General features: G+C 45.4%; 39 non-coding genes across 39 annotated transcripts; all 39 read right to left on the bottom strand.

The window, feature by feature from the left end:
- Positions 1–36: 36 nt before the first annotated feature.
- Positions 37–158, bottom strand: TRNAL-CAA (transfer RNA leucine (anticodon CAA)). The gene is made up of 2 exons: positions 121–158; positions 37–82 (listed from the first exon to the last, which is right to left on the bottom strand). It is a non-coding gene; the product is annotated as a tRNA-Leu (tRNA).
- A 1,188-nt stretch (positions 159–1,346) lies between these two features.
- On the bottom strand, positions 1,347–1,523 carry TRNAL-CAA (transfer RNA leucine (anticodon CAA)). The gene is made up of 2 exons: positions 1,486–1,523; positions 1,347–1,392 (listed from the first exon to the last, which is right to left on the bottom strand). It is a non-coding gene; the product is annotated as a tRNA-Leu (tRNA).
- A 499-nt stretch (positions 1,524–2,022) lies between these two features.
- Positions 2,023–2,199, bottom strand: TRNAL-CAA (transfer RNA leucine (anticodon CAA)). The gene is made up of 2 exons: positions 2,162–2,199; positions 2,023–2,068 (listed from the first exon to the last, which is right to left on the bottom strand). It is a non-coding gene; the product is annotated as a tRNA-Leu (tRNA).
- Positions 2,200–2,698: 499 nt separating this feature from the next.
- On the bottom strand, positions 2,699–2,930 carry TRNAL-CAA (transfer RNA leucine (anticodon CAA)). Its single transcript has 2 exons — positions 2,893–2,930; positions 2,699–2,744 (listed from the first exon to the last, which is right to left on the bottom strand). It is a non-coding gene; the product is annotated as a tRNA-Leu (tRNA).
- A 685-nt stretch (positions 2,931–3,615) lies between these two features.
- On the bottom strand, positions 3,616–3,737 carry TRNAL-CAA (transfer RNA leucine (anticodon CAA)). The gene is made up of 2 exons: positions 3,700–3,737; positions 3,616–3,661 (listed from the first exon to the last, which is right to left on the bottom strand). It is a non-coding gene; the product is annotated as a tRNA-Leu (tRNA).
- Positions 3,738–3,993: 256 nt separating this feature from the next.
- On the bottom strand, positions 3,994–4,170 carry TRNAL-CAA (transfer RNA leucine (anticodon CAA)). Its single transcript has 2 exons — positions 4,133–4,170; positions 3,994–4,039 (listed from the first exon to the last, which is right to left on the bottom strand). It is a non-coding gene; the product is annotated as a tRNA-Leu (tRNA).
- A 1,306-nt stretch (positions 4,171–5,476) lies between these two features.
- Positions 5,477–5,598, bottom strand: TRNAL-CAA (transfer RNA leucine (anticodon CAA)). The gene is made up of 2 exons: positions 5,561–5,598; positions 5,477–5,522 (listed from the first exon to the last, which is right to left on the bottom strand). It is a non-coding gene; the product is annotated as a tRNA-Leu (tRNA).
- A 256-nt stretch (positions 5,599–5,854) lies between these two features.
- On the bottom strand, positions 5,855–6,031 carry TRNAL-CAA (transfer RNA leucine (anticodon CAA)). Its single transcript has 2 exons — positions 5,994–6,031; positions 5,855–5,900 (listed from the first exon to the last, which is right to left on the bottom strand). It is a non-coding gene; the product is annotated as a tRNA-Leu (tRNA).
- Positions 6,032–6,475: 444 nt separating this feature from the next.
- TRNAL-CAA (transfer RNA leucine (anticodon CAA)) lies at positions 6,476–6,597 on the bottom strand. The gene is made up of 2 exons: positions 6,560–6,597; positions 6,476–6,521 (listed from the first exon to the last, which is right to left on the bottom strand). It is a non-coding gene; the product is annotated as a tRNA-Leu (tRNA).
- Positions 6,598–7,096: 499 nt separating this feature from the next.
- On the bottom strand, positions 7,097–7,218 carry TRNAL-CAA (transfer RNA leucine (anticodon CAA)). The gene is made up of 2 exons: positions 7,181–7,218; positions 7,097–7,142 (listed from the first exon to the last, which is right to left on the bottom strand). It is a non-coding gene; the product is annotated as a tRNA-Leu (tRNA).
- Positions 7,219–7,474: 256 nt separating this feature from the next.
- Positions 7,475–7,596, bottom strand: TRNAL-CAA (transfer RNA leucine (anticodon CAA)). Its single transcript has 2 exons — positions 7,559–7,596; positions 7,475–7,520 (listed from the first exon to the last, which is right to left on the bottom strand). It is a non-coding gene; the product is annotated as a tRNA-Leu (tRNA).
- Positions 7,597–8,283: 687 nt separating this feature from the next.
- On the bottom strand, positions 8,284–8,405 carry TRNAL-CAA (transfer RNA leucine (anticodon CAA)). Its single transcript has 2 exons — positions 8,368–8,405; positions 8,284–8,329 (listed from the first exon to the last, which is right to left on the bottom strand). It is a non-coding gene; the product is annotated as a tRNA-Leu (tRNA).
- Positions 8,406–8,661: 256 nt separating this feature from the next.
- Positions 8,662–8,838, bottom strand: TRNAL-CAA (transfer RNA leucine (anticodon CAA)). The gene is made up of 2 exons: positions 8,801–8,838; positions 8,662–8,707 (listed from the first exon to the last, which is right to left on the bottom strand). It is a non-coding gene; the product is annotated as a tRNA-Leu (tRNA).
- A 444-nt stretch (positions 8,839–9,282) lies between these two features.
- TRNAL-CAA (transfer RNA leucine (anticodon CAA)) lies at positions 9,283–9,404 on the bottom strand. Its single transcript has 2 exons — positions 9,367–9,404; positions 9,283–9,328 (listed from the first exon to the last, which is right to left on the bottom strand). It is a non-coding gene; the product is annotated as a tRNA-Leu (tRNA).
- Positions 9,405–9,713: 309 nt separating this feature from the next.
- TRNAL-CAA (transfer RNA leucine (anticodon CAA)) lies at positions 9,714–9,835 on the bottom strand. The gene is made up of 2 exons: positions 9,798–9,835; positions 9,714–9,759 (listed from the first exon to the last, which is right to left on the bottom strand). It is a non-coding gene; the product is annotated as a tRNA-Leu (tRNA).
- An 822-nt stretch (positions 9,836–10,657) lies between these two features.
- On the bottom strand, positions 10,658–10,775 carry TRNAS-CGA (transfer RNA serine (anticodon CGA)). Its single transcript has 2 exons — positions 10,738–10,775; positions 10,658–10,693 (listed from the first exon to the last, which is right to left on the bottom strand). It is a non-coding gene; the product is annotated as a tRNA-Ser (tRNA).
- A 633-nt stretch (positions 10,776–11,408) lies between these two features.
- TRNAL-CAA (transfer RNA leucine (anticodon CAA)) lies at positions 11,409–11,529 on the bottom strand. Its single transcript has 2 exons — positions 11,492–11,529; positions 11,409–11,454 (listed from the first exon to the last, which is right to left on the bottom strand). It is a non-coding gene; the product is annotated as a tRNA-Leu (tRNA).
- Positions 11,530–12,026: 497 nt separating this feature from the next.
- On the bottom strand, positions 12,027–12,148 carry TRNAL-CAA (transfer RNA leucine (anticodon CAA)). The gene is made up of 2 exons: positions 12,111–12,148; positions 12,027–12,072 (listed from the first exon to the last, which is right to left on the bottom strand). It is a non-coding gene; the product is annotated as a tRNA-Leu (tRNA).
- A 634-nt stretch (positions 12,149–12,782) lies between these two features.
- Positions 12,783–12,903, bottom strand: TRNAL-CAA (transfer RNA leucine (anticodon CAA)). Its single transcript has 2 exons — positions 12,866–12,903; positions 12,783–12,828 (listed from the first exon to the last, which is right to left on the bottom strand). It is a non-coding gene; the product is annotated as a tRNA-Leu (tRNA).
- Positions 12,904–13,400: 497 nt separating this feature from the next.
- TRNAL-CAA (transfer RNA leucine (anticodon CAA)) lies at positions 13,401–13,522 on the bottom strand. The gene is made up of 2 exons: positions 13,485–13,522; positions 13,401–13,446 (listed from the first exon to the last, which is right to left on the bottom strand). It is a non-coding gene; the product is annotated as a tRNA-Leu (tRNA).
- A 634-nt stretch (positions 13,523–14,156) lies between these two features.
- TRNAL-CAA (transfer RNA leucine (anticodon CAA)) lies at positions 14,157–14,277 on the bottom strand. The gene is made up of 2 exons: positions 14,240–14,277; positions 14,157–14,202 (listed from the first exon to the last, which is right to left on the bottom strand). It is a non-coding gene; the product is annotated as a tRNA-Leu (tRNA).
- A 254-nt stretch (positions 14,278–14,531) lies between these two features.
- TRNAS-CGA (transfer RNA serine (anticodon CGA)) lies at positions 14,532–14,649 on the bottom strand. Its single transcript has 2 exons — positions 14,612–14,649; positions 14,532–14,567 (listed from the first exon to the last, which is right to left on the bottom strand). It is a non-coding gene; the product is annotated as a tRNA-Ser (tRNA).
- Positions 14,650–14,902: 253 nt separating this feature from the next.
- TRNAL-CAA (transfer RNA leucine (anticodon CAA)) lies at positions 14,903–15,024 on the bottom strand. Its single transcript has 2 exons — positions 14,987–15,024; positions 14,903–14,948 (listed from the first exon to the last, which is right to left on the bottom strand). It is a non-coding gene; the product is annotated as a tRNA-Leu (tRNA).
- A 309-nt stretch (positions 15,025–15,333) lies between these two features.
- TRNAL-CAA (transfer RNA leucine (anticodon CAA)) lies at positions 15,334–15,455 on the bottom strand. The gene is made up of 2 exons: positions 15,418–15,455; positions 15,334–15,379 (listed from the first exon to the last, which is right to left on the bottom strand). It is a non-coding gene; the product is annotated as a tRNA-Leu (tRNA).
- Positions 15,456–16,277: 822 nt separating this feature from the next.
- On the bottom strand, positions 16,278–16,398 carry TRNAL-CAA (transfer RNA leucine (anticodon CAA)). Its single transcript has 2 exons — positions 16,361–16,398; positions 16,278–16,323 (listed from the first exon to the last, which is right to left on the bottom strand). It is a non-coding gene; the product is annotated as a tRNA-Leu (tRNA).
- Positions 16,399–16,652: 254 nt separating this feature from the next.
- TRNAS-CGA (transfer RNA serine (anticodon CGA)) lies at positions 16,653–16,770 on the bottom strand. Its single transcript has 2 exons — positions 16,733–16,770; positions 16,653–16,688 (listed from the first exon to the last, which is right to left on the bottom strand). It is a non-coding gene; the product is annotated as a tRNA-Ser (tRNA).
- Positions 16,771–17,023: 253 nt separating this feature from the next.
- Positions 17,024–17,145, bottom strand: TRNAL-CAA (transfer RNA leucine (anticodon CAA)). Its single transcript has 2 exons — positions 17,108–17,145; positions 17,024–17,069 (listed from the first exon to the last, which is right to left on the bottom strand). It is a non-coding gene; the product is annotated as a tRNA-Leu (tRNA).
- Positions 17,146–17,454: 309 nt separating this feature from the next.
- Positions 17,455–17,576, bottom strand: TRNAL-CAA (transfer RNA leucine (anticodon CAA)). Its single transcript has 2 exons — positions 17,539–17,576; positions 17,455–17,500 (listed from the first exon to the last, which is right to left on the bottom strand). It is a non-coding gene; the product is annotated as a tRNA-Leu (tRNA).
- Positions 17,577–18,210: 634 nt separating this feature from the next.
- TRNAL-CAA (transfer RNA leucine (anticodon CAA)) lies at positions 18,211–18,331 on the bottom strand. The gene is made up of 2 exons: positions 18,294–18,331; positions 18,211–18,256 (listed from the first exon to the last, which is right to left on the bottom strand). It is a non-coding gene; the product is annotated as a tRNA-Leu (tRNA).
- Positions 18,332–18,585: 254 nt separating this feature from the next.
- Positions 18,586–18,703, bottom strand: TRNAS-CGA (transfer RNA serine (anticodon CGA)). Its single transcript has 2 exons — positions 18,666–18,703; positions 18,586–18,621 (listed from the first exon to the last, which is right to left on the bottom strand). It is a non-coding gene; the product is annotated as a tRNA-Ser (tRNA).
- A 253-nt stretch (positions 18,704–18,956) lies between these two features.
- TRNAL-CAA (transfer RNA leucine (anticodon CAA)) lies at positions 18,957–19,078 on the bottom strand. Its single transcript has 2 exons — positions 19,041–19,078; positions 18,957–19,002 (listed from the first exon to the last, which is right to left on the bottom strand). It is a non-coding gene; the product is annotated as a tRNA-Leu (tRNA).
- A 309-nt stretch (positions 19,079–19,387) lies between these two features.
- On the bottom strand, positions 19,388–19,509 carry TRNAL-CAA (transfer RNA leucine (anticodon CAA)). Its single transcript has 2 exons — positions 19,472–19,509; positions 19,388–19,433 (listed from the first exon to the last, which is right to left on the bottom strand). It is a non-coding gene; the product is annotated as a tRNA-Leu (tRNA).
- A 634-nt stretch (positions 19,510–20,143) lies between these two features.
- On the bottom strand, positions 20,144–20,261 carry TRNAS-CGA (transfer RNA serine (anticodon CGA)). The gene is made up of 2 exons: positions 20,224–20,261; positions 20,144–20,189 (listed from the first exon to the last, which is right to left on the bottom strand). It is a non-coding gene; the product is annotated as a tRNA-Ser (tRNA).
- A 634-nt stretch (positions 20,262–20,895) lies between these two features.
- Positions 20,896–21,016, bottom strand: TRNAL-CAA (transfer RNA leucine (anticodon CAA)). Its single transcript has 2 exons — positions 20,979–21,016; positions 20,896–20,941 (listed from the first exon to the last, which is right to left on the bottom strand). It is a non-coding gene; the product is annotated as a tRNA-Leu (tRNA).
- Positions 21,017–21,270: 254 nt separating this feature from the next.
- Positions 21,271–21,388, bottom strand: TRNAS-CGA (transfer RNA serine (anticodon CGA)). Its single transcript has 2 exons — positions 21,351–21,388; positions 21,271–21,306 (listed from the first exon to the last, which is right to left on the bottom strand). It is a non-coding gene; the product is annotated as a tRNA-Ser (tRNA).
- A 65-nt stretch (positions 21,389–21,453) lies between these two features.
- TRNAL-CAA (transfer RNA leucine (anticodon CAA)) lies at positions 21,454–21,575 on the bottom strand. The gene is made up of 2 exons: positions 21,538–21,575; positions 21,454–21,499 (listed from the first exon to the last, which is right to left on the bottom strand). It is a non-coding gene; the product is annotated as a tRNA-Leu (tRNA).
- A 66-nt stretch (positions 21,576–21,641) lies between these two features.
- Positions 21,642–21,763, bottom strand: TRNAL-CAA (transfer RNA leucine (anticodon CAA)). Its single transcript has 2 exons — positions 21,726–21,763; positions 21,642–21,687 (listed from the first exon to the last, which is right to left on the bottom strand). It is a non-coding gene; the product is annotated as a tRNA-Leu (tRNA).
- A 256-nt stretch (positions 21,764–22,019) lies between these two features.
- TRNAL-CAA (transfer RNA leucine (anticodon CAA)) lies at positions 22,020–22,141 on the bottom strand. Its single transcript has 2 exons — positions 22,104–22,141; positions 22,020–22,065 (listed from the first exon to the last, which is right to left on the bottom strand). It is a non-coding gene; the product is annotated as a tRNA-Leu (tRNA).
- Positions 22,142–22,450: 309 nt separating this feature from the next.
- TRNAL-CAA (transfer RNA leucine (anticodon CAA)) lies at positions 22,451–22,572 on the bottom strand. Its single transcript has 2 exons — positions 22,535–22,572; positions 22,451–22,496 (listed from the first exon to the last, which is right to left on the bottom strand). It is a non-coding gene; the product is annotated as a tRNA-Leu (tRNA).
- Between the last annotated feature and the right edge of the window lie 903 nt (positions 22,573–23,475).

The following is a 23,475-nucleotide window of genomic DNA, read 5'->3' as shown; positions in this document are numbered from 1 at the left end:
TGACATCTCATCCAGTTATTTTCATAAAACATATCGTGTCAGAAGTGGGATTCGAACCCACGCCCTCAAACGAGGACCAGAATACACAGATTCACAACGTGAACGAAGGAAGCTAAGCCTCTTGAGTCTGGCGCCTTAGACCGCTCGGCCATCCTGACGAGGTGGTGTGAAGTTTGGACGCTTTAAAATTACACCTCTTTCAGTTATTTTCATAAAACATTTCGTGTCAGAAGTGATATTCGAACCCACGCCCTCAAACGAGGACCAGAATATACAGATTCACATCGTGAACGAAGGAAGCTAAGCCCCTTGAGTCTAGCGCCTTAGACCGCTAGGCCATCCTGACGAGGTGGTGTGAAATTTGGACGCTTTAAAATTACACCTCTTTCAGTTTTTTTCATGAAACATTTCGTGTCAGAAGTGGTATTCGAACCCACGCCCTAAAACGAGGACCAGAATATACAGATTCACATCGTGAACGAAGGAAGCTAAGCCCCTTTGATTCTGGCGCCTTAGACCGCTCGGCCATCCTGACGTGGTGGTGTGAAATTTGGACGCTTTAAAATTACACCTCTTTCAGTTTTTTTCATGAAACATTTCGTGTCAGAAGTGATATTCGAACCCACGCAAACGAGGACCAGAATATACAGATATTCACATCGTGAACGAAGGAAGCTCCTTCGAGTCTGGCGCCTTAGACCGCTCGGCCATCCCGACGTGGTTTTGTGCAATTTGGACGCTTTAAAATTACACCTCTTTCAGTTATTTTCATAAAACATTTCGTGTCAGAAGTGATATTCGAACCCACGCCCTCAAACGAGGACCAGAATATACAGATTCACATCGTGAACGAAGGAAGCTAAGCCCCTTGAGTCTAGCGCCTTAGACCGCTAGGCCATCCTGACGAGGTGGTGTGAAATTTGGACGCTTTAAAATTACACCTCTTTCAGTTTTTTTCATGAAACATTTCGTGTCAGAAGTGGTATTCGAACCCACGCCCTAAAACGAGGACCAGAATATACAGATTCACATCGTGAACGAAGGAAGCTAAGCCCCTTTGATTCTGGCGCCTTAGACCGCTCGGCCATCCTGACGTGGTGGTGTGAAATTTGGACGCTTTAAAATTACACCTCTTTCAGTTTTTTTCATGAAACATTTCGTGTCAGAAGTGATATTCGAACCCACGCAAACGAGGACCAGAATATACAGATATTCACATCGTGAACGAAGGAAGCTAAGCCCCTTGAGTCTGGCGCCTTAGACCGCTAGGCCATCTTGACGTGGTTTTATGGAATTTGGACGTTTTAAAATGACATCTCATCCAGTTATTTTCATAAAACATATCGTGTCAGAAGTGGGATTCGAACCCACGCCCTCAAACGAGGACCAGAATACACAAATTCACATCGTGAACGAAGGAAGCTCCTTCGAGTCTGGCGCCTTAGAATATACAGATTCACATCGTGAACGAAGGAAGCTAAGCCCCTTGAGTCTGGCGCCTTAGACCGCTCGGCCATCCTGACGAGGTGGTGTGAAATTTGGACGCTTTAAAATTACACCTCTTTCAGTTTTTTTCATGAAACATTTCGTGTCAGAAGTGATATTCGAACACACGCCCTCAAACGAGTTCCAGAATATACAGATTCTCATCGTGAACGAAGGAAGCTAAGCCCCTTGAGTCTGGCGCCTTAGACCGCTCGGCCATCCCGACGTGGTTTTGTGCAATTTGGACGTTTTAAAACGACATCTAATCCAGTTATTTTCATAAAACATATCGTGTCAGAAGTGGGATTCGAACCCACGCCCTCAAACCACGAGCAGAATACACAGATGCACATCGTGAACGAAGGAAGCTCCTTCGAGTCTGGCGCCTTAGAATATACAAATATTCACATCGTGAACGAAGGAAGCTAAGCCCCTTGAGTCTGGCGCCTTAGACCGCTAGGCCATCTTGACGTGGTTTTATGGAATTTGGACGATTTAAAATGACATCTCATCCAGTTATTTTCATAAAACATATCGTGTCAGAAGTGGGATTCGAACCCACGCCCTCAAACGAGGACCAGAATACACAAATTCACATCGTGAACGAAGGAAGCTCCTTCGAGTCTGGCGCCTTAGAATATACAGATTCACATCGTGAACGAAGGAAGCTAAGCCCCTTGAGTCTGGCGCCTTAGACCGCTCGGCCATCCTGACGAGGTGGTGTGAAATTTGGACGCTTTAAAATTACACCTCTTTCAGTTTTTTTCATGAAACATTTCGTGTCAGAAGTGATATTCGAACCCACGCCCTCAAACGAGTTCCAGAATATACAGATTCACATCGTGAACGAAGGAAGCTAAGCCCCTTGAGTCTGGCGCCTTAGACCGCTCGGCCATCCCGACGTGGTTTTGTGCAATTTGGACGTTTTAAAACGACATCTAATCCAGTTATTTTCATAAAACATATCGTGTCAGAAGTGGGATTCGAACCCACGCCCTCAAACCACGAGCAGAATACACAGATGCACATCGTGAACGAAGGAAGCTCCTTCGAGTCTGGCGCCTTAGAATATACAGATATTCACATCGTGAACGAAGGAAGCTAAGCCCCTTGAGTCTGGCGCCTTAGACCGCTAGGCCATCTTGACGTGGTTTTATGGAATTTGGACGTTTTAAAATGACATCTCATCCAGTTATTTTCATAAAACATATCGTGTCAGAAGTGGGATTCGAACCCACGCCCTCAAACGAGGACCAGAATACACAGATTCACATCGTGAACGAAGGAAGCTCCTTCGAGTCTGGCGCCTTAGAATATACAGATTCACATCGTGAACGAAGGAAGCTCCTTCGAGTCTGGCGCCTTAGAATATACAGATTCACATCGTGAACGAAGGAAGCTAAGCCCCTTGAGTCTGGCGCCTTAGACCGCTAGGCCATCCTGACGAGGTGGTGTGAAATTTGGACGCTTTAAAATTACACCTCTTTCAGTTTCTTTCATGAAACATTTCGTGTCAGAAGTGATATTCGAACCCACGCCCTCAAACGAGGACCAGAATATACAGATTCACATCGTGAACGAAGGAAGCTAAGCCCCTTGAGTCTGGCGCCTTAGACCGCTAGGCCATCTTGACGTGGTTTTATGGAATTTGGACGTTTTAAAATGACATCTCATCCAGTTATTTTCATAAAACATATCGTGTCAGAAGTGGGATTCGAACCCATGCCCTCAAACGAGAACCAGAATACACAGATTCACATCGTGAACGAAGGAAGCTAAGCCCCTTGAGTCTGGCGCCTTAGACCGCTCGGCCATCCCGACGTGGTTTTGTGCAATTTGGACGTTTTAAAACGACATCTAATCCAGTTATTTTCATAAAACATATCGTGTCAGAAGTGGGATTCGAACCCACGCCCTCAAACGACGAGCAGAATACACAGATTCACATCGTGAACGAAGGAAGCTCCTTCGAGTCTGGTGCCTTAGAATATACAGATTCACATCGTGAATGAAGGAAGCTAAGCCCCTTGAGTCTGGCGCCTTAGACCGCTAGGCCATCTTGACGTGGTTTTATGGAATTTGGACGTTTTAAAATGACATCTCATCCAGTTATTTTCATAAAACATATCGTGTCAGAAGTGGGATTCGAACCCACGCCCTCAAACGAGGACCAGAATTCACAGATTCACATCGTGAACGAAGGAAGCTAAGCCCCTTGAGTCTGGCGCCTTAGACCGCTCGGCCATCCTGACGAGGTGGTGTGAAATTTGGACGCTTTAAAATTACACCTCTTTCAGTTTTTTTCATGAAACATTTCGTGTCAGAAGTGATATTCAAACCCACGCCCTCAAACGAGGACCAGAATATACAGATATTCACATCGTGAACGAAGGAAGCTAAGCCCCTTGAGTCTGGCGCCTTAGACCGCTAGGCCATCTTGACGTGGTTTTATGGAATTTGGACGTTTTAAAATGACATCTCAACCAGTTATTTTCATAAAACATATCGTGTCAGAAGTGGGATTCGAACCCACGCCCTCAAACGAGGACCAGAATACACAGATTCACATCGTGAACGAAGGAAGCTCCTTCGAGTCTGGCGCCTTAGAATATACAGATTCACATCGTGAACGAAGGAAGCTAAGCCCCTTGAGTCTGGCGCCTTAGACCGCTAGGCCATCCTGACGAGGTGGTGTGAAATTTGGACGCTTTAAAATTGCACCTCTTTCAGTTTCTTTCATGAAACATTTCGTGTCAGAAGTGATATTCGAACCCACGCCCTCAAACGAGGACCAGAATATACAGATTCACATCGTGAACGAAGGAAGCTAAGCCCCTTGAGTCTGGCGCCTTAGACCGCTAGGCCATCTTGACGTGGTTTTATGGAATTTGGACGTTTTAAAATGACATCTCATCCAGTTATTTTCATAAAACATATCGTGTCAGAAGTGGGATTCGAACCCATGCCCTCAAACGAGAACCAGAATACACAGATTCACATCGTGAACGAAGGAAGCTAAGCCCCTTGAGTCTGGCGCCTTAGACCGCTCGGCCATCCCGACGTGGTTTTGTGCAATTTGGACGTTTTAAAACGACATCTAATCCAGTTATTTTCATAAAACATATCGTGTCAGAAGTGGGATTCGAACCCACACCCTCAAACGACGAGCAGAATACACAGATTCACATCGTGAACGAAGGAAGCTCCTTCGAGTCTGGTGCCTTAGAATATACAGATTCACATCGTGAATGAAGGAAGCTAAGCCCCTTGAGTCTGGCGCCTTAGACCGCTAGGCCATCTTGACGTGGTTTTATGGAATTTGGACGTTTTAAAATGACATCTCATCCAGTTATTTTCATAAAACATATCGTGTCAGAAGTGGGATTCGAACCCACGCCCTCAAACGAGGACCAGAATACACAGATTCACATCGTGAACGAAGGAAGCTAAGCCCCTTGAGTCTGGCGCCTTAGACCGCTCGGCCATCCTGTCGAGGTGGTGTGAAATTTGGACGCTTTAAAATTACACCTCTTTCAGTTTTTTTCATGAAACATTTCGTGTCAGAAGTGATATTCGAACCCACGCCCTCAAACGAGTTCCAGAATATACAGATTCACATCGTGAACGAAGGAAGCTAAGCCCCTTGAGTCTGGCGCCTTAGACCGCTCGGCCATCCCGACGTGGTTTTGTGCAATTTGGACGTTTTAAAACGACATCTAATCCAGTTATTTTCATAAAACATATCGTGTCAGAAGTGGGACTCGAACCCACGCCCTCAAACCACGAGCAGAATACACAGATGCACATCGTGAACGAAGGAAGCTCCTTCGAGTCTGGCGCCTTAGAATATACAGATATTCACATCGTGAACGAAGGAAGCTAAGCCCCTTGAGTCTGGCGCCTTAGACCGCTAGGCCATCTTGACGTGGTTTTATGGAATTTGGACGTTTTAAAATGACATCTCATCCAGTTATTTTCATAAAACATATCGTGTCAGAAGTGGGATTCGAACCCACGCCCTCAAACGAGGACCAGAATACACAGATTCACATCGTGAACGAAGGAAGCTAAGCCCCTTGAGTCTGGCGCCTTAGACCGCTCGGCCATCCTGACGAGGTGGTGTGAAATTTGGACGCTTTAAAATTACACCTCTTTCAGTTTTTTTCATGAAACATTTCGTGTCAGAAGTGATATTCGAACCCACGCCCTCAAACGAGGACCAGAATATACAGATATTCACATCGTGAACGAAGGAAGCTAAGCCCCTTGAGTCTGGCGCCTTAGACCGATAGGCCATCTTGACGTGGTTTTATGGAATTTGGACGTTTTAAAATGAAATCTCATCCAGTTATTTTCATAAAACATATCGTGTCAGAAGTGGGATTCGAACCCACGCCCTCAAACGAGGACCAGAATACACAGATTCACATCGTGAACGAAGGAAGCTCCTTCGAGTCTGGCGCCTTAGAATATACAGATTTACATCGTGAGCGAAGGAAGCTAAGTCCCTTGAGTCTGGCGCCTTAGACCGCTAGGCCATCCTGACGAGGTGGTGTGAAATTTGGACGCTTTAAAATTACACCTCTTTCAGTTTCTTTCATGAAACATTTCGTGTCAGAAGTGATATTCGAACCCACGCCCTCAAACGAGGACCAGAATATACAGATTCACATCGTGAACGAAGGAAGCTAAGCCCCTTGAGTCTGGCGCCTTAGACCGCTCGGCCATCCTGACGTGGTGGTGTGAAATTTGGACGCTTTAAAATTACACCTCTTTCAGTTTTTTTCATGAAACATTTCGTGTCAGAAGTGATATTCGAACCCACGCCCTCAAACGAGGACCAGAATATACAGATATTCACATCGTGAACGAAGGAAGCTAAGCCCCTTGAGTCTGGCGCCTTAGACCGCTAGGCCATCTTGACGTGGTTTTATGGAATTTGGACGTTTTAAAATGACATCTCATCCAGTTATTTTCATAAAACATATCGTGTCAGAAGTGGGATTCGAACCCATGCCCTCAAACGAGGACCAGAATACACAGATTCACATCGTGAACGAAGGAAGCTAAGCCCCTTGAGTCTGGCGCCTTAGACCGCTCGGCCATCCTGACGAGGTGGTGTGAAATTTGGACGCTTTAAAATTACACCTCTTTCAGTTTTTTTCATGAAACATTTCGTGTCAGAAGTGATATTCGAACCCACGCCCTCAAACGAGTTCCAGAATATACAGATTCACATCGTGAACGAAGGAAGCTAAGCCCCTTGAGTCTGGCGCCTTAGACCGCTCGGCCATCCCGACGTGGTTTTGTGCAATTTGGACGTTTTAAAACGACATCTAATCCAGTTATTTTCATAAAACATATCGTGTCAGAAGTGGGATTCGAACCCACGCCCTCAAACCACGAGCAGAATACACAGATGCACATCGTGAACGAAGGAAGCTCCTTCGAGTCTGGCGCCTTAGAATATACAGATATTCACATCGTGAACGAAGGAAGCTAAGCCCCTTGAGTCTGGCGCCTTAGACCGCTAGGCCATCTTGACGTGGTTTTATGGAATTTGGACGTTTTAAAATGATATCTCATCCAGTTATTTTCATAAAACATATCGTGTCAGAAGTGGGATTCGAACCCACGCCCTCAAACGAGGACCAGAATACACAGATTCACATCGTGAACGAAGGAAGCTAAGCCCCTTGAGTCTGGCGCCTTAGACCGCTCGGCCATCCTGACGAGGTGGTGTGAAATTTGGACGCTTTAAAATTACACCTCTTTCAGTTTTTTTCATGAAACATTTCGTGTCAGAAGTGATATTCGAACCCACGCCCTCAAACGAGGACCAGAATATAGAGATATTCACATCGTGAACGAAGGAAGCTAAGCCCCTTGAGTCTGGCGCCTTAGACCGCTAGGCCATCTTGACGTGGTTTTATGGAATTTGGACGTTTTAAAATGACATCTCATCCAGTTATTTTCATAAAACATATCGTGTCAGAAGTGGGATTCGAACCCACGCCCTCAAACGAGGACCAGAATATACAGATTCACATCGTGAACGAAGGAAGCTAAGCCCCTTGAGTCTGGCGCCTTAGACCGCTAGGCCATCCTGACGAGGTGGTGTGAAATATGGACGCTTTAAAATTACACCTCTTTCAGTTTCTTTCATGAAACATTTCGTGTCAGAAGTGATATTCGAACCCTCGCCCTCAAACGAAGACCAGAATATACAGATTCACATCGTGAACGAAGGAAGCTAAGCCCCTTGAGTCTGGCGCCTTAGACCGCTCGGCCATCCTGACGTGGTGGTGTGAAATTTGGACGCTTTAAAATTACACCTCTTTCAGTTTTTTTCATGAAACATTTCGTGTCAGAAGTGATATTCGAACCCACGCCCTCAAACGAGTTCCAGAATATACAGATTCACATCGTGAACGAAGGAAGCTAAGCCCCTTGAGTCTGGCGCCTTAGACCGCTCGGCCATCCCGACGTGGTTTTGTGCAATTTGGACGTTTTAAAACGACATCTAATCCAGTTATTTTCATAAAACATATCGTGTCAGAAGTGGGATTCGAACCCACGCCCTCAAACCACGAGCAGAATACACAGATGCACATCGTGAACGAAGGAAGCTCCTTCGAGTCTGGCGCCTTAGAATATACAGATATTCACATCGTGAACGAAGGAAGCTAAGCCCCTTGAGTCTGGCGCCTTAGACCGCTAGGCCATCTTGACGTGGTTTTATGGAATTTGGACGTTTTAAAATGATATCTCATCCAGTTATTTTCATAAAACATATCGTGTCAGAAGTGGGATTCGAACCCACGCCCTCAAACGAGGACCAGAATACACAGATTCACATCGTGAACGAAGGAAGCTAAGCCCCTTGAGTCTGGCGCCTTAGACCGCTCGGCCATCCTGACGAGGTGGTGTGAAATTTGGACGCTTTAAAATTACACCTCTTTCAGTTTTTTTCATGAAACATTTCGTGTCAGAAGTGATATTCGAACCCACGCCCTCAAACGAGGACCAGAATATAGAGATATTCACATCGTGAACGAAGGAAGCTAAGCCCCTTGAGTCTGGCGCCTTAGACCGCTAGGCCATCTTGACGTGGTTTTATGGAATTTGGACGTTTTAAAATGACATCTCATCCAGTTATTTTCATAAAACATATCGTGTCAGAAGTGGGATTCGAACCCACGCCCTCAAACGAGGACCAGAATACACAGATTCACATCGTGAACGAAGGAAGCTCCTTCGAGTCTGGCGCCTTAGAATATACAGATTCACATCGTGAACGAAGGAAGCTAAGCCCCTTGAGTCTGGCGCCTTAGACCGCTAGGCCATCCTGACGAGGTGGTGTGAAATATGGACGCTTTAAAATTACACCTCTTTCAGTTTCTTTCATGAAACATTTCGTGTCAGAAGTGATATTCGAACCCACGCCCTCAAACGAAGACCAGAATATACAGATTCACATCGTGAACGAAGGAAGCTAAGCCCCTTGAGTCTGGCGCCTTAGACCGCTCGGCCATCCTGACGTGGTGGTGTGAAATTTGGACGCTTTAAAATTACACCTCTTTCAGTTTTTTTCATGAAACATTTCGTGTCAGAAGTGATATTCGAACCCACGCCCTCAAACGAGGACCAGAATATACAGATATTCACATCGTGAACGAAGGAAGCTAAGCCCCTTGAGTCTGGCGCCTTAGACCGCTAGGCCATCTTGACGTGGTTTTATGGAATTTGGACGTTTTAAAATGACATCTCATCCAGTTATTTTCATAAAACATATCGTGTCAGAAGTGGGATTCGAACCCATGCCCTCAAACGAGGACCAGAATACACAGATTCACATCGTGAACGAAGGAAGCTAAGCCCCTTGAGTCTGGCGCCTTAGACCGCTCGGCCATCCTGACGTGGTTTTGTGCAGTTTGGTCGTTTTAAAACGACATCTATTCCAGTTATTTTCATAAAACATATCGTGTCAGAAGTGGGATTCGAACCCACGCCCTCAAACGACGAGAAGAATACACAGATTCACATCGTGAACGAAGGAAGCTCCTTCGAGTCTGGTGCCTTAGAATATACAGATTCACATCGTGAATGAAGGAAGCTAAGCCCCTTGAGTCTGGCGCCTTAGACCGCTAGGCCATCTTGACGTGGTTTTATGGAATTTGGACGTTTTAAAATGACATCTCATCCAGTTATTTTCATAAAACATATCGTGTCAGAAGTGGGATTCGAACCCACGCCCTCAAACGAGGACCAGAATACACAGATTCACATCGTGAACGAAGGAAGCTAAGCCCCTTGAGTCTGGCGCCTTAGACCGCTCGGCCATCCTGACGAGGTGGTGTGAAATTTGGACGCTTTAAAATTACACCTCTTTCAGTTTTTTTCATGAAACATTTCGTGTCAGAAGTGATATTCGAACCCACGCCCTCAAACGAGGACCAGAATATACAGATTCACATCGTGAACGAAGGAAGCTAAGCCCCTTGAGTCTGGCGCCTTAGACCGCTCGGCCATCCTGACGTGGTGGTGTGAAATTTGGACGCTTTAAAATTACACCTCTTTCAGTTTTTTTCATGAAACATTTCGTGTCAGAAGTGATATTCGAACCCACGCCCTCAAACGAGGACCAGAATATACAGATTCACATCGTGAACGAAGGAAGCTAAGCCCCTTGAGTCTGGCGCCTTAGACCGCTCGGCCATCCTGACGTGGTGGTGTGAAATTTGGACGCTTTAAAATTACACCTCTTTCAGTTTTTTTCATGAAACATTTCGTGTCAGAAGTGATATTCGAACCCACGCCCTCAAACGAGGACCAGAATATACAGATATTCACATCGTGAACGAAGGAAGCTAAGCCCCTTGAGTCTGGCGCCTTAGACCGCTAGGCCATCTTGACGTGGTTTTATGGAATTTGGACGTTTTAAAATGACATCTCATCCAGTTATTTTCAAAAAACATATCGTGTCAGAAGTGATATTCGAACCCACGCCCTCAAACGAGGACCAGAATATACAGATATTCACATCGTGAACGAAGGAAGCTAAGCCCCTTGAGTCTGGCGCCTTAGACTGCTCGGCCATCCCGGCGTGCTTTTGTGCAATTTGGTCGTTTTAAAACGACATCTAATCCAGTTATTTTCATAAAACATATCGTGTCAGAAGTGGGATTCGAACCCACGCCCTCAAACGACGAGCAGAATACACAGATTCACATCGTGAACGAAGGAAGCTCCTTCGAGTCTGGCGCCTTAGACCGCTCGGCCATCCCGACGTGGTTTTGTGCTTTTGGACGTTTTAAAACGACATCTAATCCAGTTATTTTCATTAAACATATCGTGTCAGAAGTGGGATTCGAACCCACGCCCTCAAACGAGGACCAGAATACACAGATTCACATCGTGAACGAAGGAAGCTAAGCCCCTTAAGTCTGGCGCCTTAGACCGCTAGGCCATCTTGACGTGGTGGTGTGAAATTTGGACGCTTTAAAATTACACCTCTTTCAGTTTTTTTCATGAAACATTTCGTGTCAGAAGTGATATTCGAACCCACGCCCTCAAACGAGGACCAGAATATACAGATATTCACATCGTGAACGAAGGAAGCTAAGCCCCTTGAGTCTGGCGCCTTAGACCGCTAGGCCATCTTGACGTGGTTTTATGGAATTTGGACGTTTTAAAATGACATCTCATAAAGTTATTTTCAAAAAACATATCGTGTCAGAAGTGATATTCGAACCCACGCCCTCAAACGAGGACCAGAATATACAGATATTCACATCGTGAACGAAGGAAGCTAAGCCCCTTGAGTCTGGCGCCTTAGACCGCTAGGCCATCTTGACGTGGTTTTATGGAATTTGGACGTTTTAAAATGACATCTCATCCAGTTATTTTCATAAAACATATCGTGTCAGAAGTGGGATTCGAACCCACGCCCTCAAACGAGGACCAGAATAAACAGATTCACATGTGAACGAAGGAAGCTAAGTCCCTTGAGTCTGGCGCCTTAGACCGCTCGGCCATCCTGACGAGGTGGTGTGAAATTTGGACGCTTTATAATTACACCTCTTTCAGTTTTTTTCATGTAACATTTCGTGTCAGAAGTGATATTCGAACCCACGCCCTCAAACGAGTTGCAGAATATACAGATTCACATCGTGAACGAAGGAAGCTAAGCCCCTTGAGTCTGGCGCCTTAGACTGCTCGGCCATCCCGGCGTGCTTTTGTGCAATTTGGTCGTTTTAAAACGACATCTAATCCAGTTATTTTCATAAAACATATCGTGTCAGAAGTGGGATTCGAACCCACGCCCTCAAACGACGAGAAGAATACACAGATTCACATCGTGAACGAAGGAAGCTCCTTCGAGTCTGGTGCCTTAGAATATACAGATTCACATCGTGAATGAAGGAAGCTAAGCCCCTTGAGTCTGGCGCCTTAGACCGCTAGGCCATCTTGACGTGGTTTTATGGAATTTGGACGTTTTAAAATGACATCTCATCCAGTTATTTTCATAAAACATATCGTGTCAGAAGTGGGATTCGAACCCACGCCCTCAAACGAGGACCAGAATACACAGATTCACATCGTGAACGAAGGAAGCTAAGCCCCTTGAGTCTGGCGCCTTAGACCGCTCGGCCATCCTGACGAGGTGGTGTGAAATTTGGACGCTTTAAAATTACACCTCTTTCAGTTTTTTTCATGAAACATTTCGTGTCAGAAGTGATATTCGAACCCACGCCCTCAAACGAGGACCAGAATATACAGATTCACATCGTGAACGAAGGAAGCTAAGCCCCTTGAGTCTGGCGCCTTAGACCGCTCGGCCATCCTGACGTGGTGGTGTGAAATTTGGACGCTTTAAAATTACACCTCTTTCAGTTTTTTTCATGAAACATTTCGTGTCAGAAGTGATATTCGAACCCACGCCCTCAAACGAGGACCAGAATATACAGATATTCACATCGTGAACGAAGGAAGCTAAGCCCCTTGAGTCTGGCGCCTTAGACCGCTAGGCCATCTTGACGTGGTTTTATGGAATTTGGACGTTTTAAAATGACATCTCATAAAGTTATTTTCAAAAAACATATCGTGTCAGAAGTGATATTCGAACCCACGCCCTCAAACGAGGACCAGAATATACAGATATTCACATCGTGAACGAAGGAAGCTAAGCCCCTTGAGTCTGGCGCCTTAGACCGCTAGGCCATCTTGACGTGGTTTTATGGAATTTGGACGTTTTAAAATGACATCTCATCCAGTTATTTTCATAAAACATATCGTGTCAGAAGTGGGATTCGAACCCACGCCCTCAAACGAGGACCAGAATAAACAGATTCACATGTGAACGAAGGAAGCTAAGTCCCTTGAGTCTGGCGCCTTAGACCGCTCGGCCATCCTGACGAGGTGGTGTGAAATTTGGACGCTTTATAATTACACCTCTTTCAGTTTTTTTCATGTAACATTTCTTGTCAGAAGTGATATTCGAACCCACGCCCTCAAACGAGTTGCAGAATATACAGATTCACATCGTGAACGAAGGAAGCTAAGCCCCTTGAGTCTGGCGCCTTAGACTGCTCGGCCATCCCGGCGTGCTTTTGTGCAATTTGGTCGTTTTAAAACGACATCTAATCCAGTTATTTTCATAAAACATATCGTGTCAGAAGTGGGATTCGAACCCACGCCCTCAAACGACGAGAAGAATACACAGATTCACATCGTGAACGAAGGAAGCTCCTTCGAGTCTGGTGCCTTAGAATATACAGATTCACATCGTGAATGAAGGAAGCTAAGCCCCTTGAGTCTGGCGCCTTAGACCGCTAGGCCATCTTGACGTGGTTTTATGGAATTTGGACGTTTTAAAATGACATCTCATCCAGTTATTTTCATAAAACATATCGTGTCAGAAGTGGGATTCGAACCCACGCCCTCAAACGAGGACCAGAATACACAGATTCACATCGTGAACGAAGGAAGCTAAGCCCCTTGAGTCTGGCGCCTTAGACCGCTCGGCCATCCTGACGAGGTGGTGTGAAATTTGGACGCTTTAAAATTACACCTCTTTCAGTTTTTTTCATGAAACATTTCGTGTCAGAAGTGATATTCGAACCCACGCCCTCAAACGAGGACCAGAATATACAGATTCACATCGTGAACGAAGGAAGCTAAGCCCCTTGAGTCTGGCGCCTTAGACCGCTCGGCCATCCTGACGTGGTGGTGTGAAATTTGGACGCTTTAAAATTACACCTCTTTCAGTTTTTTTCATGAAACATTTCGTGTCAGAAGTGATATTCGAACCCACGCCCTCAAACGAGGACCAGAATATACAGATATTCACATCGTGAACGAAGGAAGCTAAGCCCCTTGAGTCTGGCGCCTTAGACCGCTAGGCCATCTTGACGTGGTTTTATGGAATTTGGACGTTTTAAAATGACATCTCATAAAGTTATTTTCAAAAAACATATCGTGTCAGAAGTGATATTCGAACCCACGCCCTCAAACGAGGACCAGAATATACAGATATTCACATCGTGAACGAAGGAAGCTAAGCCCCTTGAGTCTGGCGCCTTAGACCGCTAGGCCATCTTGACGTGGTTTTATGGAATTTGGACGTTTTAAAATGACATCTCATCCAGTTATTTTCATAAAACATATCGTGTCAGAAGTGGGATTCGAACCCACGCCCTCAAACGAGGACCAGAATAAACAGATTCACATGTGAACGAAGGAAGCTAAGTCCCTTGAGTCTGGCGCCTTAGACCGCTCGGCCATCCTGACGAGGTGGTGTGAAATTTGGACGCTTTATAATTACACCTCTTTCAGTTTTTTTCATGTAACATTTCGTGTCAGAAGTGATATTCGAACCCACGCCCTCAAACGAGTTGCAGAATATACAGATTCACATCGTGAACGAAGGAAGCTAAGCCCCTTGAGTCTGGCGCCTTAGACTGCTCGGCCATCCCGACGTGCTTTTGTGCAATTTGGTCGTTTTAAAACGACATCTAATCCAGTTATTTTCATAAAACATATCGTGTCAGAAGTGGGATTCGAACCCACGCCCTCAAACGACGAGCAGAATACACAGATTCACATCGTGAACGAAGGAAGCTCCTTCGAGTCTGGCGCCTTAGACCGCTCGGCCATCCCGACGTGGTTTTGTGCTTTTGGACGTTTTAAAACGACATCTAATCCAGTTATTTTCATAAAACATATCGTGTCAGAAGTGGGATTCGAACCCACGCCCTCAAACGAGGACCAGAATACACAGATTCACATCGTGAACGAAGGAAGCTAAGCCCCTTAAGTCTGGCGCCTTAGACCGCTAGGCCATCTTAACGTGGTTTTATGGAATTTGGACGTTTTAAAATGACATCTCATCCAGTTATTTTCATAAAACATATCGTGTCAGAAGTGGGATTCGAACCCACGCACTCAAACGAGGACCAGAATACACAGATTCACATCGTGAACGAAGGAAGCTAAGCCCCTTGAGTCTGGCGCCTTAGACCGCTCGGCCATCCTGACGTGGTTTTGTGCAGTTTGGACGTTGTAAAACGACATCTATTCCAGTTATTTTCATAAAACATATCGTGTCAGAAGTGGGATTCGAACCCACGCCCTCAAACGACGAGAAGAATACACAGATTCACATCGTGAACGAAGGAAGCTCCTTCGAGTCTGGTGCCTTAGAATATACAGATTCACATCGTGAATGAAGGAAGCTAAGCCCCTTGAGTCTGGCGCCTTAGACCGCTATGCCATCTTGACGTGGTTTTATGGAATTTGGACGTTTTAAAATGACATCTCATCCAGTTATTTTCATAAAACATATCGTGTCAGAAGTGGGATTCGAACCCACGCCCTCAAACGAGGACCAGAATACACAGATTCACATCGTGAACGAAGGAAGCTAAGCCCCTTGAGTCTGGCGCCTTAGACCGCTCGGCCATCCTGACGAGGTGGTGTGAAATTTGGACGCTTTAAAATTACACCTCTTTCAGTTTTTTTCATGAAACATTTCGTGTCAGAAGTGATATTCGAACCCACGCCCTCAAACGAGGACCAGAATATACAGATTCACATCGTGAACGAAGGAAGCTAAGCCCCTTGAGTCTGGCGCCTTAGACCGCTCGGCCATCCTGACGTGGTGGTGTGAAATTTGGACGCTTTAAAATTACACCTCTTTCAGTTTTTTTCATGAAACATTTCGTGTCAGAAGTGATATTCGAACCCACGCCCTCAAACGAGGACCAGAATATACAGATTCACATCGTGAACGAAGGAAGCTAAGCCCCTTGAGTCTGGCGCCTTAGACCGCTCGGCCATCCTGACGTGGTGGTGTGAAATTTGGACGCTTTAAAATTACACCTCTTTCAGTTTTTTTCATGAAACATTTCGTGTCAGAAGTGATATTCGAACCCACGCCCTCAAACGAGGACCAGAATATACAGATATTCACATCGTGAACGAAGGAAGCTAAGCCCCTTGAGTCTGGCGCCTTAGACCGCTAGGCCATCTTGACGTGGTTTTATGGAATTTGGACGTTTTAAAATGACATCTCATCCAGTTATTTTCAAAAAACATATCGTGTCAGAAGTGATATTCGAACCCACGCCCTCAAACGAGGACCAGAATATACAGATATTCACATCGTGAACGAAGGAAGCTAAGCCCCTTGAGTCTGGCGCCTTAGACCGCTAGGCCATCTTGACGTGGTTTTATGGAATTTGGACGTTTTAAAATGACATCTCATCCAGTTATTTTCATAAAACATATCGTGTCAGAAGTGGGATTCGAACCCACGCCCTCAAACGAGGACCAGAATAAACAGATTCACATGTGAACGAAGGAAGCTAAGTCCCTTGAGTCTGGCGCCTTAGACCGCTCGGCCATCCTGACGAGGTGGTGTGAAATTTGGACGCTTTATAATTACACCTCTTTCAGTTTTTTTCATGAAACATTTCGTGTCAGAAGTGATATTCGAACCCACGCCCTCAAACGAGTTGCAGAATATACAGATTCACATCGTGAACGAAGGAAGCTAAGCCCCTTGAGTCTGGCGCCTTAGACTGCTCGGCCATCCCGGCGTGCTTTTGTGCAATTTGGTCGTTTTAAAACGACATCTAATCCAGTTATTTTCATAAAACATATCGTGTCAGAAGTGGGATTCGAACCCACGCCCTCAAACGACGAGCAGAATACACAGATTCACATCGTGAACGAAGGAAGCTCCTTCGAGTCTGGCGCCTTAGACCGCTCGGCCATCCCGACGTGGTTTTGTGCTTTTGGACGTTTTAAAACGACATCTAATCCAGTTATTTTCATTAAACATATCGTGTCAGAAGTGGGATTCGAACCCACGCCCTCAAACGAGGACCAGAATACACAGATTCACATCGTGAACGAAGGAAGCTAAGCCCCTTAAGTCTGGCGCCTTAGACCGCTAGGCCATCTTGACGTGGTTTTATGGAATTTGGACGTTTTAAAATGACATCTCATCCAGTTATTTTCATAAAACATATCGTGTCAGAAGTGGGATTCGAACCCACGCCCTCAAACGAGGACCAGAATACACAGATTCACATCGTGAACGAAGGAAGCTAAGCCCCTTGAGTCTGGCGCCTTAGACCGCTCGGCCATCCTGACGTGGTTTTGTGCAGTTTGGACGTTTTAAAACGACATCTATTCCAGTTATTTTCATAAAACATATCGTGTCAGAAGTGGGATTCGAACCCACGCCCTCAAACGACGAGAAGAATACACAGATTCACATCGTGAACGAAGGAAGCTCCTTCGAGTCTGGTGCCTTAGAATATACAGATTCACATCGTGAATGAAGGAAGCTAAGCCCCTTGAGTCTGGCGCCTTAGACCGCTAGGCCATCTTGACGTGGTTTTATGGAATTTGGACGTTTTAAAATGACATCTCATCCAGTTATTTTCATAAAACATATCGTGTCAGAAGTGGGATTCGAACCCACGCCCTCAAACGAGGACCAGAATACACAGATTCACATCGTGAACGAAGGAAGCTAAGCCCCTTGAGTCTGGCGCCTTAGACCGCTCGGCCATCCTGACGAGGTGGTGTGAAATTTGGACGCTTTAAAATTACACCTCTTTCAGTTTTTTTCATGAAACATTTCCTGTCAGAAGTGATATTCGAACCCACGCCCTCAAACGAGGACCAGAATATACAGATTCACATCGTGAACGAAGGAAGCTAAGCCCCTTGAGTCTGGCGCCTTAGACCGCTCGGCCATCCTGACGTGGTGGTGTGAAATTTGGACGCTTTAAAATTACACCTCTTTCAGTTTTTTTCATGAAACATTTCGTGTCAGAAGTGATATTCGAACCCACGCCCTCAAACGAGGACCAGAATATACAGATATTCACATCGTGAACGAAGGAAGCTAAGCCCCTTGAGTCTGGCGCCTTAGACCGCTAGGCCATCTTGACGTGGTTTTATGGAATTTGGACGTTTTAAAATGACATCTCATCCAGTTATTTTCAAAAAACATATCGTGTCAGAAGTGATATTCGAACCCACGCCCTCAAACGAGGACCAGAATATACAGATATTCACATCGTGAACGAAGGAAGCTAAGCCCCTTGAGTCTGGCGCCTTAGACCGCTAGGCCATCTTGACGTGGTTTTATGGAATTTGGACGTTTTAAAATGACATCTCATCCAGTTATTTTCATAAAACATATCGTGTCAGAAGTGGGATTCGAACCCACGCCCTCAAACGAGGACCAGAATAAACAGATTCACATGTGAACGAAGGAAGCTAAGTCCCTTGAGTCTGGCGCCTTAGACCGCTCGGCCATCCTGACGAGGTGGTGTGAAATTTGGACGCTTTATAATTACACCTCTTTCAGTTTTTTTCATGTAACATTTCGTGTCAGAAGTGATATTCGAACCCACGCCCTCAAACGAGTTGCAGAATATACAGATTCACATCGTGAACGAAGGAAGCTAAGCCCCTTGAGTCTGGCGCCTTAGACTGCTCGGCCATCCCGGCGTGCTTTTGTGCAATTTGGTCGTTTTAAAACGACATCTAATCCAGTTATTTTCATAAAACATATCGTGTCAGAAGTGGGATTCGAACCCACGCCCTCAAACGACGAGCAGAATACACAGATTCACATCGTGAACGAAGGAAGCTCCTTCGAGTCTGGCGCCTTAGACCGCTCGGCCATCCCGACGTGGTTTTGTGCTTTTGGACGTTTTAAAACGACATCTAATCCAGTTATTTTCATTAAACATATCGTGTCAGAAGTGGGATTCGAACCCACGCCCTCAAACGAGGACCAGAATACACAGATTCACATCGTGAACGAAGGAAGCTAAGCCCCTTAAGTCTGGCGCCTTAGACCGCTAGGCCATCTTGACGTGGTTTTATGGAATTTGGACGTTTTAAAATGACATCTCATCCAGTTATTTTCATAAAACATATCGTGTCAGAAGTGGGATTCGAACCCACGCCCTCAAACGAGGACCAGAATACACAGATTCACATCGTGAACGAAGGAAGCTAAGCCCCTTGAGTCTGGCGCCTTAGACCGCTCGGCCATCCTGACGTGGTTTTGTGCAGTTTGGACGTTTTAAAACGACATCTATTCCAGTTATTTTCATAAAACATATCGTGTCAGAAGTGGGATTCGAACCCACGCCCTCAAACGACGAGAAGAATACACAGATTCACATCGTGAACGAAGGAAGCTCCTTCGAGTCTGGTGCCTTAGAATATACAGATTCACATCGTGAATGAAGGAAGCTAAGCCCCTTGAGTCTGGCGCCTTAGACCGCTAGGCCATCTTGACGTGGTTTTATGGAATTTGGACGTTTTAAAATGACATCTCATCCAGTTATTTTCATAAAACATATCGTGTCAGAAGTGGGATTCGAACCCACGCCCTCAAACGAGGACCAGAATACACAGATTCACATCGTGAACGAAGGAAGCTAAGCCCCTTGAGTCTGGCGCCTTAGACCGCTCGGCCATCCTGACGAGGTGGTGTGAAATTTGGACGCTTTAAAATTACACCTCTTTCAGTTTTTTTCATGAAACATTTCGTGTCAGAAGTGATATTCGAACCCACGCCCTCAAACGAGGACCAGAATATACAGATTCACATCGTGAACGAAGGAAGCTAAGCCCCTTGAGTCTGGCGCCTTAGACCGCTCGGCCATCCTGACGTGGTGGTGTGAAATTTGGACGCTTTAAAATTACACCTCTTTCAGTTTTTTTCATGAAACATTTCGTGTCAGAAGTGATATTCGAACCCACGCCCTCAAACGAGGACCAGAATATACAGATATTCACATCGTGAACGAAGGAAGCTAAGCCCCTTGAGTCTGGCGCCTTAGACCGCTAGGCCATCTTGACGTGGTTTTATGGAATTTGGACGTTTTAAAATGACATCTCATCCAGATATTTTCAAAAAACATATCGTGTCAGAAGTGATATTCGAACCCACGCCCTCAAACGAGGACCAGAATATACAGATATTCACATCGTGAACGAAGGAAGCTAAGCCCCTTGAGTCTGGCGCCTTAGACAGCTAGGCCATCTTGACGTGGTTTTATGGAATTTGGACGTTTTAAAATGACATCTCATCCAGTTATTTTCATAAAACATATCGTGTCAGAAGTGGGATTCGAACCCACGCCCTCAAACGAGGACCAGAATACACAGATTCACATCGTGAACGAAGGAAGCTCCTTCGAGTCTGGCGCCTTAGACCGCTCGGCCATCCTGACGAGGTGGTGTGAAATTTGGACGCTTTAAAATTACACCTCTTTCAGTTTTTTTCATGAAACATTTCGTGTCAGAAGTGATATTCGAACCCACGCCCTCAAACGAGGACCAGAATATACAGATTCACATCGTGAACGAAGGAAGCTAAGCTCCTTGAGTCTGGCGCCTTAGACCGCTCGGCCATCCTGACGTGGTGGTGTGAAATTTGGACGCTTTAAAATTACACCTCTTTCAGTTTTTTTCATGAAACATTTCGTGTCAGAAGTGATATTCGAACCCACGCCCTCAAACGAGGACCAGAATATACAGATATTCACATCGTGAACGAAGGAAGCTAAGCCCCTTGAGTCTGGCGCCTTAGACCGCTAGGCCATCTTGACGTGGTTTTATGGAATTTGGACGTTTTAAAATGACATCTCATCCAGTTATTTTCAAAAAACATATCGTGTCAGAAGTGATATTCGAACCCACGCCCTCAAACGAGGACCAGAATATACAGATATTCACATCGTGAACGAAGGAAGCTAAGCCCCTTGAGTCTGGCGCCTTAGACAGCTAGGCCATCTTGACGTGGTTTTATGGAATTTGGACGTTTTAAAATGACATCTCATCCAGTTATTTTCATAAAACATATCGTGTCAGAAGTGGGATTCGAACCCACGCCCTCAAACGAGGACCAGAATACACAGATTCACATGTGAACGAAGGAAGCTAAGTCCCTTGAGTCTGGCGCCTTAGACCGCTCGGCCATCCTGACGAGGTGGTGTGAAATTTGGACGCTTTATAATTACACCTCTTTCAGTTTTTTTCATGAAACATTTCGTGTCAGAAGTGATATTCGAACCCACGCCCTCAAACGAGTTGCAGAATATACAGATTCACATCGTGAACGAAGGAAGCTAAGCCCCTTGAGTCTGGCGCCTTAGACTGCTCGGCCATCCCGACGTGCTTTTGTGCAATTTGGTCGTTTTAAAACGACATCTAATCCAGTTATTTTCATAAAACATATCGTGTCAGAAGTGGGATTCGAACCCACGCCCTCAAACGACAAGCAGAATACACAGATTCACATCGTGAACGAAGGAAGCTCCTTCGAGTCTGGCGCCTTAGACCGCTCGGCCATCCCGACGTGGTTTTTTGCTTTTGGACGTTTTAAAACGACATCTAATCCAGTTATTTTCATAAAACATATCGTGTCAGAAGTGGGATTCGAACCCACGCCCTCAAACGAGGACCAGAATACAGATATTCACATCGTGAACGAAGGAAGCTAAGCCCCTTGAGTCTGGCGCCTTAGACCGCTAGGCCATCTTGACGTGGTTTTATGGAATTTGGACGTTTTAAAATGATATCTCATCCAGTTATTTTCATAAAACATATCGTGTCAGAAGTGGGATTCGAACCCACGCCCTCAAACGAGGACCAGAATACACAGATTCACATCGTGAACGAAGGAAGCTAAGCCCCTTGAGTCTGGCGCCTTAAACCGCTCGGCCATCCTGACGTGGTGGTGTGAAATTTGGACGCTTTAAAATTACACCTCTTTCAGTTTTTTTCATGAAACATTTCGTGTCAGAAGTGATATTCGAACCCACGCCCTCAAACGAGGACCAGAATATACAGATATTCACATCGTGAACGAAGGAAGCTAATCCCCTTGAGTCTGGCGCCTTAGACCGCTAGGCCATCTTGACGTGGTTTTATGGAATTTGGACGTTTTAAAATGACATCTCATCCAGTTATTTTCATAAAACATATCGTGTCAGAAGTGGGATTCGAACCCATGCCCTCAAACGAGGACCAGAATACACAGATTCACATCGTGAACGAAGGAAGCTAAGCCCCTTGAGTCTGGCGCCTTAGACCGCTCGGCCATCCTGACGTGGTTTTGTGCAGTTTGGTCGTTTTAAAACGACATCTATTCCAGTTATTTTCATAAAACATATCGTGTCAGAAGTGGGATTCGAACCCACGCCCTCAAACGACGAGAAGAATACACAGATTCACATCGTGAACGAAGGAAGCTCCTTCGAGTCTGGTGCCTTAGAATATACAGATTCACATCGTGAATGAAGGAAGCTAAGCCCCTTGAGTCTGGCGCCTTAGACCGCTAGGCCATCTTGACGTGGTTTTATGGAATTTGGACGTTTTAAAATGACATCTCATCCAGTTATTTTCATAAAACATATCGTGTCAGAAGTGGGATTCGAACCCACGCCCTCAAACGAGGACCAGAATACACAGATTCACATCGTGAACGAAGGAAGTTAAGCCCCTTGAGTCTGGCGCCTTAGACCGCTCGGCCATCCTGACGAGGTGGTGTGAAATTTGGACGCTTTAAAATTACACCTCTTTCAGTTTTTTTCATGAAACATTTCGTGTCAGAAGTGATATTCGAACCCACGCCCTCAAACGAGGACCAGAATATACAGATTCACATCGTGAACGAAGGAAGCTAAGCCCCTTGAGTCTGGCGCCTTAGACCGCTCGGCCATCCTGACGTGGTTTTGTGCAGTTTGGTCGTTTTAAAACGACATCTATTCCAGTTATTTTCATAAAACATATCGTGTCAGAAGTGGGATTCGAACCCACGCCCTCAAACGACGAGAAGAATACACAGATTCACATCGTGAACGAAGGAAGCTCCTTCGAGTCTGGTGCCTTAGAATATACAGATTCACATCGTGAATGAAGGAAGCTAAGCCCCTTGAGTCTGGCGCCTTAGACCGCTAGGCCATCTTGACGTGGTTTTATGGAATTTGGACGTTTTAAAATGACATCTCATCCAGTTATTTTCATAAAACATATCGTGTCAGAAGTGGGATTCGAACCCACGCCCTCAAACGAGGACCAGAATACACAGATTCACATCGTGAACGAAGGAAGCTAAAGGCTCGTTTTCAATCAAGAAAAAAGTTTACGCTTTTTGCTTACGATTGAGGTGGCAAAAAAGCGTATTTTCAATCAGCGCGCTACCGCGTGAGAAAAAAGCAAACTGCAAAACTACTAACCGTTTTCAAACTGATCGCGCAAAGCTTTTAAAGCGTGCGTTTACCGATATCACGTGATAGTGGGCGGGTACCAAAGAATTTTCGGCCCTAAAACTATAAACAAATATGGCGGTCACCTCGAAAAGACGGAGTATGCTAAGCCTCGGTTCCGTAAGTTTGCTTTATGTCTCACCAATTTTTAACAGCGCCACCTTTTTTTAGCTGC

This window comes from Phalangium opilio, unplaced genomic scaffold (genome assembly GCF_054372755.1).
Source record: "Phalangium opilio isolate 3A_F unplaced genomic scaffold, DU_Popi_V2 ptg000810l_1, whole genome shotgun sequence".
NCBI lineage: Eukaryota > Metazoa > Arthropoda > Arachnida > Opiliones > Phalangiidae > Phalangium > Phalangium opilio.
The sequence above is the reverse complement of the archived record's forward strand: the minus strand, read 5'-3'. Positions and strand labels throughout refer to the sequence as shown.